This window comes from Salvelinus sp. IW2-2015, unplaced genomic scaffold (genome assembly GCF_002910315.2).
Source record: "Salvelinus sp. IW2-2015 unplaced genomic scaffold, ASM291031v2 Un_scaffold2900, whole genome shotgun sequence".
NCBI lineage: Eukaryota > Metazoa > Chordata > Actinopteri > Salmoniformes > Salmonidae > Salvelinus > Salvelinus sp. IW2-2015.
In genome coordinates, this window is record NW_019944198.1 from 54,523 (window position 1) to 65,804 (window position 11,282).

An 11,282-nucleotide genomic window follows, 5' to 3' on the forward strand; every position below is an offset into this window, starting at 1 on the left:
TTCACAAAAGTCTTTGATCCGCAATTCTTGGGCTCTCACAGCACCTAGTCACAGCAGAGGCCACTGTGCACGTGACCAACTGCTTTCACGTCTACTATACCATTCGACGTCTTACCGGAACCCAAAATTAGCCGGCGGTAATGCGCGTTCGTTGCCTCTGCGCTTCAAAACTCCCATTCACCTTATCGCCATTACTAACTCACAAGGTGTCTTACTATTCTGTATCCCCTAACCGACTGAAAAGATTAACATCATATTATAAGAAAGCCGAGAATTAAAAAATAGTTTTATGCAAGATAAAAAATCAATGACTAGTAAAGGTGGGATCTGAAAAACGTTTCATTATCTTATTTTAAGCAAAGTACTAATTTATAATTCTTTCATCCAGATTGTTAGTGTGATATTTTTTTTTTACTCTCCTACATACATTTCTTGTTTTTTGATTAACTCAATAGAAATACAACATGAATTATTAAAAACACATTAAACTTGTAAATTTGATTTCTGGGGGGGGTGAGTCCCTATCGCATCATCATTCCACTACCGTCACATACGTCTATTCGACGGATAGCCGAGATTGCAGAGTGGCCTAGCCTCAAACACACACATGGACATGTGCGGACACACATGTTGAATCTGTTCATATGACAGTACGAACAGGTACGACACCTGTTCGGTCCTCATTGACTTGCTGCTAAAATTCTGTGACACTTCTACAACACACACACAGCTGGTTGACTCCATTATGTTACTCTTCACTAACATTGTATTCGTACAGCGCTCCCCGCGTATGAGAGCCCAGATAATTAATCATACTCTCCTCTCTCTCTCTCTCTTCTCTCCTCTCTCCTCTCGTCTCTCTCTCTCTCCTCTCTCTCTCTCTCTCTCTTCTCTGCCTCTTTATTAGACCGAGAGCAGCTAGAGAACCTGGATGCAGGAGAAACCGACTCAGTACCCGGTGATGTCTCTGTTTAGACACACAACACACACACAACCACCACACACACACTCATATTACACACACACACACACACACTTCGTATTTTTACACGCACACACATCATACAAGCACACAACATCCACTACATCTGTAAGCAAAACACGTCTACACACAAGCCCAGTCACAGTTCAGTAACCAAACAGCAACACACCATTCATACAAGCACACCACACACTCATACAAAGCACACACAACTCACATACAAGTGCACGACACACACATCATACAAGCACACACACTCAATACAAGCCACAAGCTCATCAACTACAGCGACCTCAGTCACAATGGTTCATTTTAAGAAGTTGGATTTCATCCATTGACAGCTATCTCCGAAATATAGTCTTTCGCTTTGCAGATACTTGATCCTTTGATCTGCGCATTGTGTCTTTTGTTGCTGATAGTGGCGGTCCTGCTATCTCATGTAGTAAAGGGGTAACGATGAGTTCACTACACGAACACCACCCACACACACACCACAACACACACACACACACCACACACACACACACACATCAACACACACACAACACCACACACACCACACACACACACACACACAGACGACACACACACATCAGATCATTCACGACCATCAGCGACAAACCAGACAACACCTACATCACTAGCCACACACACACAACACGACGACTAAACCATGTTACACACACCCACACCACACACACACACCACACACCACACACACAACACACACCACACACACTACACACACAACATACACACACACTCACACACACACACCACACACACACCATATACACACGCACACAATCACACACACACACACACCACACACACACACACGAATAACATGTGAATTGTTTTTAAAAGTGGTTTACCAAGGATTATTCTAGAGCTTCTTGATTTTCAATTTTAAGACCCTTAACGTATCAAAAGAATATTAATTAATAAAAATATGGATGAAACATTGAGATTTTGGCATTACTTGCTTATTAAGCCTAATGGAAATGCAATTGAATTACTTATTCATACTACATGGGAAAACAGATCGTTTTTATTTATTAAAAGAAATATTGTTTTTCTCGTCGGAGAGAGAGAGAGAGAGAGAGAGAGAGAGAGATATGATTAATTATCTGGCTCTCAGTACGGAGCCTGTAGAGAATAAATGTTGTGAAGAGTAACATAATGGTCACCAGCTGTGTGTGTTTGTAGAAGTGTCTGAATTATTACAGCAAGTCAATGAGGACCGAACAGTGTCGTACTGTTCGYACTGTCATTACATTCATGTGTGTCYATGCATGTGTGTGTTTGAGGCTAKGYYCCTCCCTCYCTCATGTMTGTACGGTATGGATGGATGGATGGGTCACCACCAARWCAATTAYAGTTTTGTGTTTTTATATTCATTTGTATTTCTATTAGTTAAAAAAAAAATTTAGATAAAAAAATACAATAAAATGTAAAATTTAAATATATTTGTTAAATAAATAAATAACGTTTTCAGATCCACTTTACTAGTATTTTTTATCTTCATAAAACCATTTTTTTATTGCTTTTTAATATGATTTATTTTCAGTGTTAGGGATACAATGAAGACCACCTTTGTGAGTTAGTAATGCATAAGGTGATGGGTTGAAGCGCAGGGCAAAACGCCTCCCCTGTTTTGGTTCCGTAGACGATGTAGTAGCGTGAAGCGTGTCCGTGCACATGCTCTGTGTGACTGTGTGAGAGCAAAGAATTGCGGATCACTTTTGTGAAGTCAGTGTCTATCGTTGGTCACCACSTTTCAAAGTGTGTTGCATTCTGGGGATAAAAATTGTCAGACGTGTGCCTACATGTCGACTGCATGAACAAAAAATCATGTGATCAAAGGTCATGAAGTTTTGAGGTCATGAAGTTTCTGCAGTTGCTATTCACCAACTTCATCCTGCAGCCATCGCTTGAATTGTGGGAGGCTCTACTGTCAACCAATCACTAGGATGACYAAAGACTGAAACAGGAACCAACTTGATGTGATTTTTTTTAACAGTGGATACAGTGCATTCGGGAAAGTATTCAGACCCATTGACTTTTTCCACATTTTGTTATGTTACAGCCTTATTCYAAAATGGATTAAATACTTATTTTTTTGCTCATCAATCTACACACAATACCCCATAATGACAAACCAAAAACAGGTTTTGAGAAATTTTTGCAAACTAAACTGAAATATCACATTTACATAAGTTTTCACACTCAACATTTTACATAAAGGTCTTCCACACCCTTATACTCCAATACTTTGTTGAAGCACATTTGGCGCGATTACAACCTGCGAGTCTTCTTGGAGTAGGTCGGCTACAAGCTGGGCCTACTACCCTGATATTTCGGGGAGTTTCCTCCCATCTTCTCTCAGATCCTTCTCCAATGACTCTGTCAGTTGAAATGGGAGGTCGCTGCACAGCTATTCAGCGTCCTCTCCAGAGATGTTCGATTCGGTGTTCAAGTCCGGGCTCTGGCTGGGCCACTCAAGGACCATTCAAGAGACTTGTCCCCGAAGTCCACCCTCGTTGTCTTGGCTGTGTGCTTAGTGCATTCCTGTTGAAAGATGCACCTTCACCCCAGTCTGAGGTGCCTGAGCGCCTGAGCAGGTTCGGCTAGTCTCCCAGTCCCTGCCGCTATGCAAAACATCCCCAACAGCCATGATGCTCCACCCACCATGCTTCACCTTAGGGAATGCGTGCCAGGTTTCCTAGCTTGGCATTCTTGCCAAAAGTTTCAATCTTGGTTTCATCAGACCAAGATATTGTTTCTCATGTCTGAGTCTCCCGACCAATGCCCTCTCCTCCCCGATTGCTCATCTGGCCGAGCGGCCAGCTCTACGAAGGAGTCTTTTGGGGTTCCACAACTTCTTCCCATTTACATATAGAATTGACTGGCGGCCCACTGTGTTCTTGTGAGACCTTCTAACCTGCTTATACAATGTTTTGGCTACCTTTCCCTATCGGTGCCTCGACACAAGTCCTGTTCTCGGAGCTCTTGTGAAAAATCCTTCAAACCTAATGGCTTGGCTTTTTCCCTGATATGCAAAGCGTTCAACTCGTTGGAACCTTATATAATACAGGTGATGTGCCTTCCAAAAATGTCCAATCAACATTGAATTTAACACACAGATGGACGACCCAATCAAAGTTGTAGAAAACATCTTAAAGGATGATTAATGGAAACAGGATGCACCTGAAGCTCAATTTCGAGTTTCATAGCGAAGGGTCTGAATACTTACGTACATTAAGTAATCTGGCTACGAAAGACATTAGAGAAACTATTAGTTCATCATATTGAGTATCTGTAGCTCACGCCCACCGGTGATGTGAGCCAGAGCATTGTGGGCGATCTCTAACTGTAAGGAGAAGGAAGTAACTAGAGAAAGTACACAAGCCGTGATCCATCATCTCCCGTGATTACTTTTTAGTTAGCATTCTCGTGTTCGTCCTTCAGGAAAGTGAATTCATATCTTACAATTCATGTGTTCTGACGCTCTTCTACATTTGTTATGCTAATTAGCGGTTACCGCGAGCTACAGACTGTAAGCTTGCTAACCCTGCGTTCTAGTTCATTTGAGATTTTCATACTTTGGACACAAAGATTAAGTTTCATTAATAGTTATAGTTTTTCCAAACGGTCATCATGATTTTTTTTCAGTTTACTAAATAAAGTATTCATTTTTTCACTTTTTTTTTTATGATTAGTTTGGTTTTAGTTAATATAATAAACCTTGTTCACTACTCTCTCTCTCAGGGTGTCTGGCTCCTGTATGTTTGATGGAAGAGCGGCGCCTCGCTTCGAATCCTTAAGGAGACGATGCATTATTTTGTACCTAGCAAATAAATGAAACACCACATAAAGATGTACTATAATAAAGGCCTCCAGTGTGAAACAGCTTCACGCAGCGCTTGGTATAAGATTTACACAGTGTCTGAACTACTACTGTGAAGTGACACCGTATCTATCCTCGAGAAATTCCATCACTTGGTGTTTTGTTGATATGTGGAAAAACCTGTCTCAGATACGGCTTCAAGAATCTTTCCAATAAGTAGCAATGGTTGAAGACTGTGAGTGGACGGCCGTGGCATATGTTTGACATCGATTGTCAAGCTCAATCAAACCATTCAGTGGACAACACGTGCCATGTAGATGGGGGAGTTGTCATCCTATAGTGGGCAGCAGGTAACCTCGTGGTTAAGCGCGTTGGGCCAGTAACTGAAAAGTCGCTAGTTTGAATCCCCAARCCAACTAATRCTTTYATTTCWMATTTTATTGSAGCAATATACAGTGGTTCTTCCATTAAAAGATGTGGCGTACTGCAGCACAGCTCGCGGGGTGCTGCAGAATTCTACGGCACGTTATTTTTGCCAGAATGACGCACTTTACCACAATATGCCACCATCTATCTCTAACGGTCACGGCATAAGCTCAAAACTTTAGCTGTAACTGTAGCTCACTATTTGAAATATGTATTTTAAACAGTCATTATTGCTCACCTTTATCAARGGTGTGTGTGTGTGTACGTGTATGTGTGCGTGAGTATGTGTGTGTGTGTGTGTATGTGTCACCTATCCACTCCCAGGGTGCCTGCCTCCTGTCTGTGTGAGTATATCTGTCATCACTCACTCCCAGGGTGCCTGCCTCCTGTCTGTGTGAGTATATCTGTCATCACTCACTCACAGGGTGCCTGCCTCCTGACTGTGTGAGTATATCTGTCATCACTCACCCCCAGGGTGCCTACCTCCTGTCTGTGTGAGTATATCTGTCATCCCTCACCCCCAGGGTGCCTGCCTCCTGACTGTGTGAGTATATCTGTCATCACTCACCCCCAGAGTGCCGAAGGTATCAGTTGGTTTGGAGTGGGTCCTCTTACAGACATGTCTATTGGTCCAACACACCAGGTACCACACTGCCTTGGGGCTGGGTACGATATTGAAGGGAGAAGGTAGAGTACCCCCCTCTTCAAAGTAACTCATCCACAGCTTGGTCCTTGCAAACTTCCACTCAATGTCTGCATGGTCCTGTATAGGTTGAAGTGAAGAGGAAGTTCAGAAACTCTTGGATGRCAGTGGACATTGATAAACATGCTTTTTTTTTATTGTTAAAAGTAAAACCAACATGTTTTTGGTCTTCAGCCTAGCCTTCATCAGGGTTTTCACTCAGGAGAGAGAACACTTAAAAAAAATATATGTGTTATTTCAAGGCAGAAGGTTTTAAGGCAGAAGGTTAACACACTGTTTTGAAAAATGTCAATTTTYTTTGTTGATTTGACTTCGGAAAATGAGCTGAAACAACTAAAATTGCCAAATTTATGTTTTACAACGAAGATTAACAAACTACCAACTGCATGAGCAAGAGACAAGGCGGAACATACATTGGAGTATAGTAGTAGTATAGTACTATATCAGCAACATAGTAGTAGTGTAGTAGTGGTAGTAAAGTTTTATATTGGTATTATACCTTAGTATAGCATTATATAGCATAACCAGGTAGCAGTACATCAGCAGTATAGTAGTTGTATAATACATATCAGCCAACATAGGTAGTAGTGTAGTAGTGGTAGTAGTATATTGGTATTATACTTAGTATAGCACATAGTATAGCATAACCATTAAGCGTACATCAACAGTATAGTATAGTTATAGGGCACAGTAGTATAGCATAGTAGTATAGCAGGTAAACCCAGTGGCGCGTACCAGAGTTATAAGGTAGATATTTGTAGTAATACCAGCAGGTATAGCAGTTGTATAATACTTTATAATCCGACAAACATAGTAGTAGTATAATGGTAGTAAGTATATTTGTAGAATAACAGCAGTATAGCAGTGTATAGTAAGAGTATAGTGGCAGTAGTAAGCATTAAGGTATAGCAAGTACACCAGTGGTGGTACTAGTATATATAGCGGTAGTATAGTTGTGGTATTTCCAGTAGCATGGTAGTATACAGTACTGTGTATAGTTTCAGTACTATGGAGTATGTAGCAGTATATGCGTGTTTAGTTATGGTAGATAGGATATCAGGAGTAGTTAGTAGATATAGTAGTGTAGTGTGTGTATAGTTAGAGTATAGTAGTGTATGTTGCAGTAGAGTAGCCGATGCATATTTCGGTAGTAGTTTATATACCAGCAGTATAGCAGTAGTAAACAGTACACCAGTGCGCTACTAGCAGTATAGTAGCGGTGTATATTTTGTAGTATACCATCAGTTATAGCAGTACATCAGTGGCGTACTAGCGTATAGTAGCGGTAGTTTATTGTTAGTAATACCGCAGTATAGCAGTTAGTATAGCAGTACTATAGTGGTGTTAGTGGTTGTATTCAGTAGTTTGGTAGTAAGTTATAGCAAGTAGCAATGGCGGGGGTAGTAGTTGTAGTAGCAGTTAGTAGTAGTAGTATTGTTGTAGTATAGTAGTAGTATAGTGGCATTATAATATTATTATAGTAGTAGTATATTATAGCATTGTAGCATAGTGGTAGTATAATGGCAGTATAGTGGTTGTATAGTGTGGTATAGTGGYAGTATAGTGGTGGTATATTAGTAGTATGGTGGTGGTATAGTAGTAGTATGGTGGTGGTATAGTATAGTATCACAATGGCAGTATAGTGGTAGTGTAGTGGCGGTATAGTACATTTGCATATTGGTAGTATAGTGGTAGTATAGTGGTGGTATAGTACAGGGGTAGTATAGTGGTAGTATAGCCTGTTAGATTATCACATTTTCAGAAGCCTATAGCATTAACCATAGTTAGCAGTAGATCAACGTATAAGTAAGTAGTTATAATGGCAGTGTATAGCAGTTAGTATAGCGTACACCAGTGCTTAGCAGCAGTATGGTTAGCTGGTAGTATATTTGCTTAGTCGTTATACCAGCAGTAGAGCGGTGTATAATACTATATCCACAACATATGTAGTAGAGTAGGTAGTAGTATATTTTAGGTTATACCAGCAGGCTATAGCAGTAGTATAGTAGTAGTTTATAGTGGCAGTAGTATAGCAGTATGCGTGTAGCAAGTACCACCCAAGTTCGGCGTACTAGTAGTATAGTAGCTGCGGTAGTATATGTGGGTTATTCCAGTAGCGATGGTGGTAGTAGCAGACTACTAGTGGTGGAGTGGTTTTCCTTCCATGGTATGTAGGTAGTAAAAACAGCGCCAAGACTCGCTGTTCTTCCATGCGATGCCTCTTATAGCAGTTATCATTGGCGTAGGGTCCCAACAACGCACTAGTGCCTGGGAACCTCACATATCAACAAATAGTTGTAGTAAGCAGTAGTAGGTAGTGTATTGTTTGTAGAGTATAGTAGTGAAGTTATGAGTAGTATGTAGTAGTAGTAGAAAGTAGTGTTGCAGACTTATGAGTAGCGGTAGTATATTTGAGCATTATACCAGCAGGATATAGCAGAGTATAACAGTTTACACCATGGCGTACTAAGCTAGCTATAGTGCCCGGTATATATTGTAGCGTTATACCATCAGATATAGCAGATACATCAGTGGCGTACTAAGCAGTAGTCTAGTTACGGTATTAGTTTATTGTTTAGGTATACGGCAGGGTTATAGCAGGTAGTGCTATTAGCAGCGACATAGAGGTGGCTTGCTCTTATAGTGGTGTGTTATTCCACGGTAGGTAGGTGCTAGCGCCATGTCTTGAACTATAGCAGTATAGGACCATGGGCGGTTAGTAGTTGGTCAGGATACACAGTACAGTAGTTAGTAGTGTATTGTTGTAGTATAGTAGTGTATCCATGGCCATATATATATTATACGGATAGTCAGTAGTATAATCTATAGCATCTGTAGACATACGTGAGTAGATCGCAATAGCAAGTATAGGTGGTCTGGTATTAGTCGACCTCAGTTGCTAATGTTATGTCGGCAGATATCATGGTGGATATTTCAAGTAGTGATGGTCGTGCGTCGGCTATCGTTCCAGGCTGAGTTCACAGGTGTGTCAATTGCGTGTCGGCCAATCTGCTCAATAGCGTGGTTTATTAATATCGACAATGCAGTACAGTGGATAGTGTCAGTGCGGCTTATACGGTACATTCGTCATACATTGTAGTTATAAGTGTAGTATTAGTGGTCCGGTTATATAGACGCGGTAGCCCTTACTAGTCGGTAGCGTATAGAGGACAGTATAGCGATAGTACAGGCCAGTTAGTGGTCAGTATAGTCTCCTACGTAGTGATAAACGTAGTATTACAATATAGTCTTATAGGGGCGATATATTATAGTATTTCTATTCAGTGGTGTACAGTGTAGCACAGCACCCGTAGTATAGTAGGTAGCACTCTATAGTTAGTAGGTTAAGGGTAGCTATAATAGTATAAGTGCACTGATCGATGTTCTACGTCAGGTGGGCCCCTGTCTTACAGCGCCATTCGTTACTGCCAGCAGCGAGACTCACAATGCATCGACTTAACGTTGCCCCCGTGATCTGACGTCTGAGACAGCCTTTGTTGCCACAGCCCGACCGATGATAAGCTCGCTTCCCTTTCTCTTGAGAAAGGTTCCGCTCGCTCGCTCCAATACCAATATAGGGGCGATATTTATCAGTCGTATGTTATTATAGTGGTGTACCATGGAGTTAGCCCACAGCCGCGGTAGTATGCAGTGGTAGTATAGTAGTAAGTGAAGGGTAGTACAATTAGTAGTATTACTGGCGGTGATAGTATAGCTATCCTCCACGCGCACACCGGAGGACTATAGTGGCTGAAGATATAACAGTGTAGCCACAGCCGGTAGAGACCTATAGTCTACCGTTACTAGCGGTTCCTGGCCATGTATCAGTTTGTAACACAGTATTAGATATAGTAGTACGTATATGATGCTACATATATGTAGGTAGTAGCCTGCTCTGGCTATACGTCATCCAGGTAATCGGAGCTGCGTGTATTTACGTAAGTTAGGTCTAGTCGCATACATAATAGTGTGTAGCATAGTATTAGTAGTATAGTATAGTATGGAGTAGTATAAGTGATATATAGATTTTCTGATGTAGTAGTATTAGTAGGCAGTTGGAGGGAACAGTAGTGTCGTAGTGTAGTATTTAGTAGTGCGAACACCATGAGTACCAGCTGCTTATTAAGGTAGTAATTATATGCTATGAGTACATATAGTGTACTCACGCAATGTGTTGACTGGAATTGTTCATCATGCGCATCGATCAGCAGTTTAGTTAGAAACCACCAGAGAAGTGATTATATTTGAGGTTCCAGAAATGGTCGCCCTAACAAACTCTGTAAACTGCATGCGTCAGCATCTACGTTCAAGTGCCGTACAGACTGCATTCAAGACCCAGAAGATAACGACTCAGAACAGAAGACTGGAGCGTCCTTAACACAACCTAGAGGAAGGGGCGGAGGGCGGGAAAGAGGAAGAGAAGTGGAGGAGGGATGGGAGGGTGGGGGACCCAGGAGGGAGGAGGGACGGGACGGGGGAAGAGAGGAGGAGGGAGAATGAGAGGAGGAGGGAGGAAGGGGGACGGAGTGAGAGAGCGGAGTCGAAGAGATGGAGGGAGGGAGGGAGGGGGATGGGAAGGACTGGAGGGAGGAGGGAGGGAAGGGAAGAGTGGAGGGAGGGAGGGAGGAGGAGGGAGGAGGAGAGGAGGGAGGGAGGGAGGGAGGGGCAGGGAGGGGAAGGAGGGAGAGGGAGGGAGGGAGGGGAGGAGGGAGGGAGGAGGAGGAAGGGAAAGAAGACAGACGGAGGGAGGAGGAGAGAGATTATAATTATATTTTTAACAATTCTACCACACACAAGTGCACACGCGGCATCAAACTCACGTGGAGAAAGCGTTTTCTGCTCGACACAGCGGATGCCTTTACACTTGCCCTTTCGTCAGAGGCCTTGTCTCGTATAGAGAATAGAGCTGGTTCAGCCCCTTGGCGAACGCCAGCACACACCTACCAAACCACAACTACAAACAGAACACAGTCAAGGGGGCATAACTGAGTCATTTGCACAGCTGAAGCATTCAACCGAAATGTGTTCAGAGATGACATGGGGGGGATGGGGGGGGGTGGGGGCTGCTTTATCGAAGTAATTTGCGCCCAGGCAGCAGGTGCTGTTGAATGCCTTGCTCAAGGGTAGAACTGCAGATTTCTTGACTTTGCGGCTTGATTCCAGCGACTTTTCGGTTTCCTTGCCCCCAATGCTCTGAACCGCAAGACTACCTGCCGCCCAGTTAAGATCCCTTTATGCAACGGACATACCTAAACAAAAATATAACAACATATTTGAAAAGATTTTAACTGAAAAACAGTTCTGTATTAGGAAATCAGTCA

The 11,282-nt window shown here is 42.3% G+C and overlaps 1 pseudogene; it reads right to left on the reverse strand.

The window, feature by feature from the left end:
- Positions 1–11,282, reverse strand: part of LOC112074952 (uncharacterized) — a 56,849-nt pseudogene that overhangs the window by 8,505 nt on the left and 37,062 nt on the right.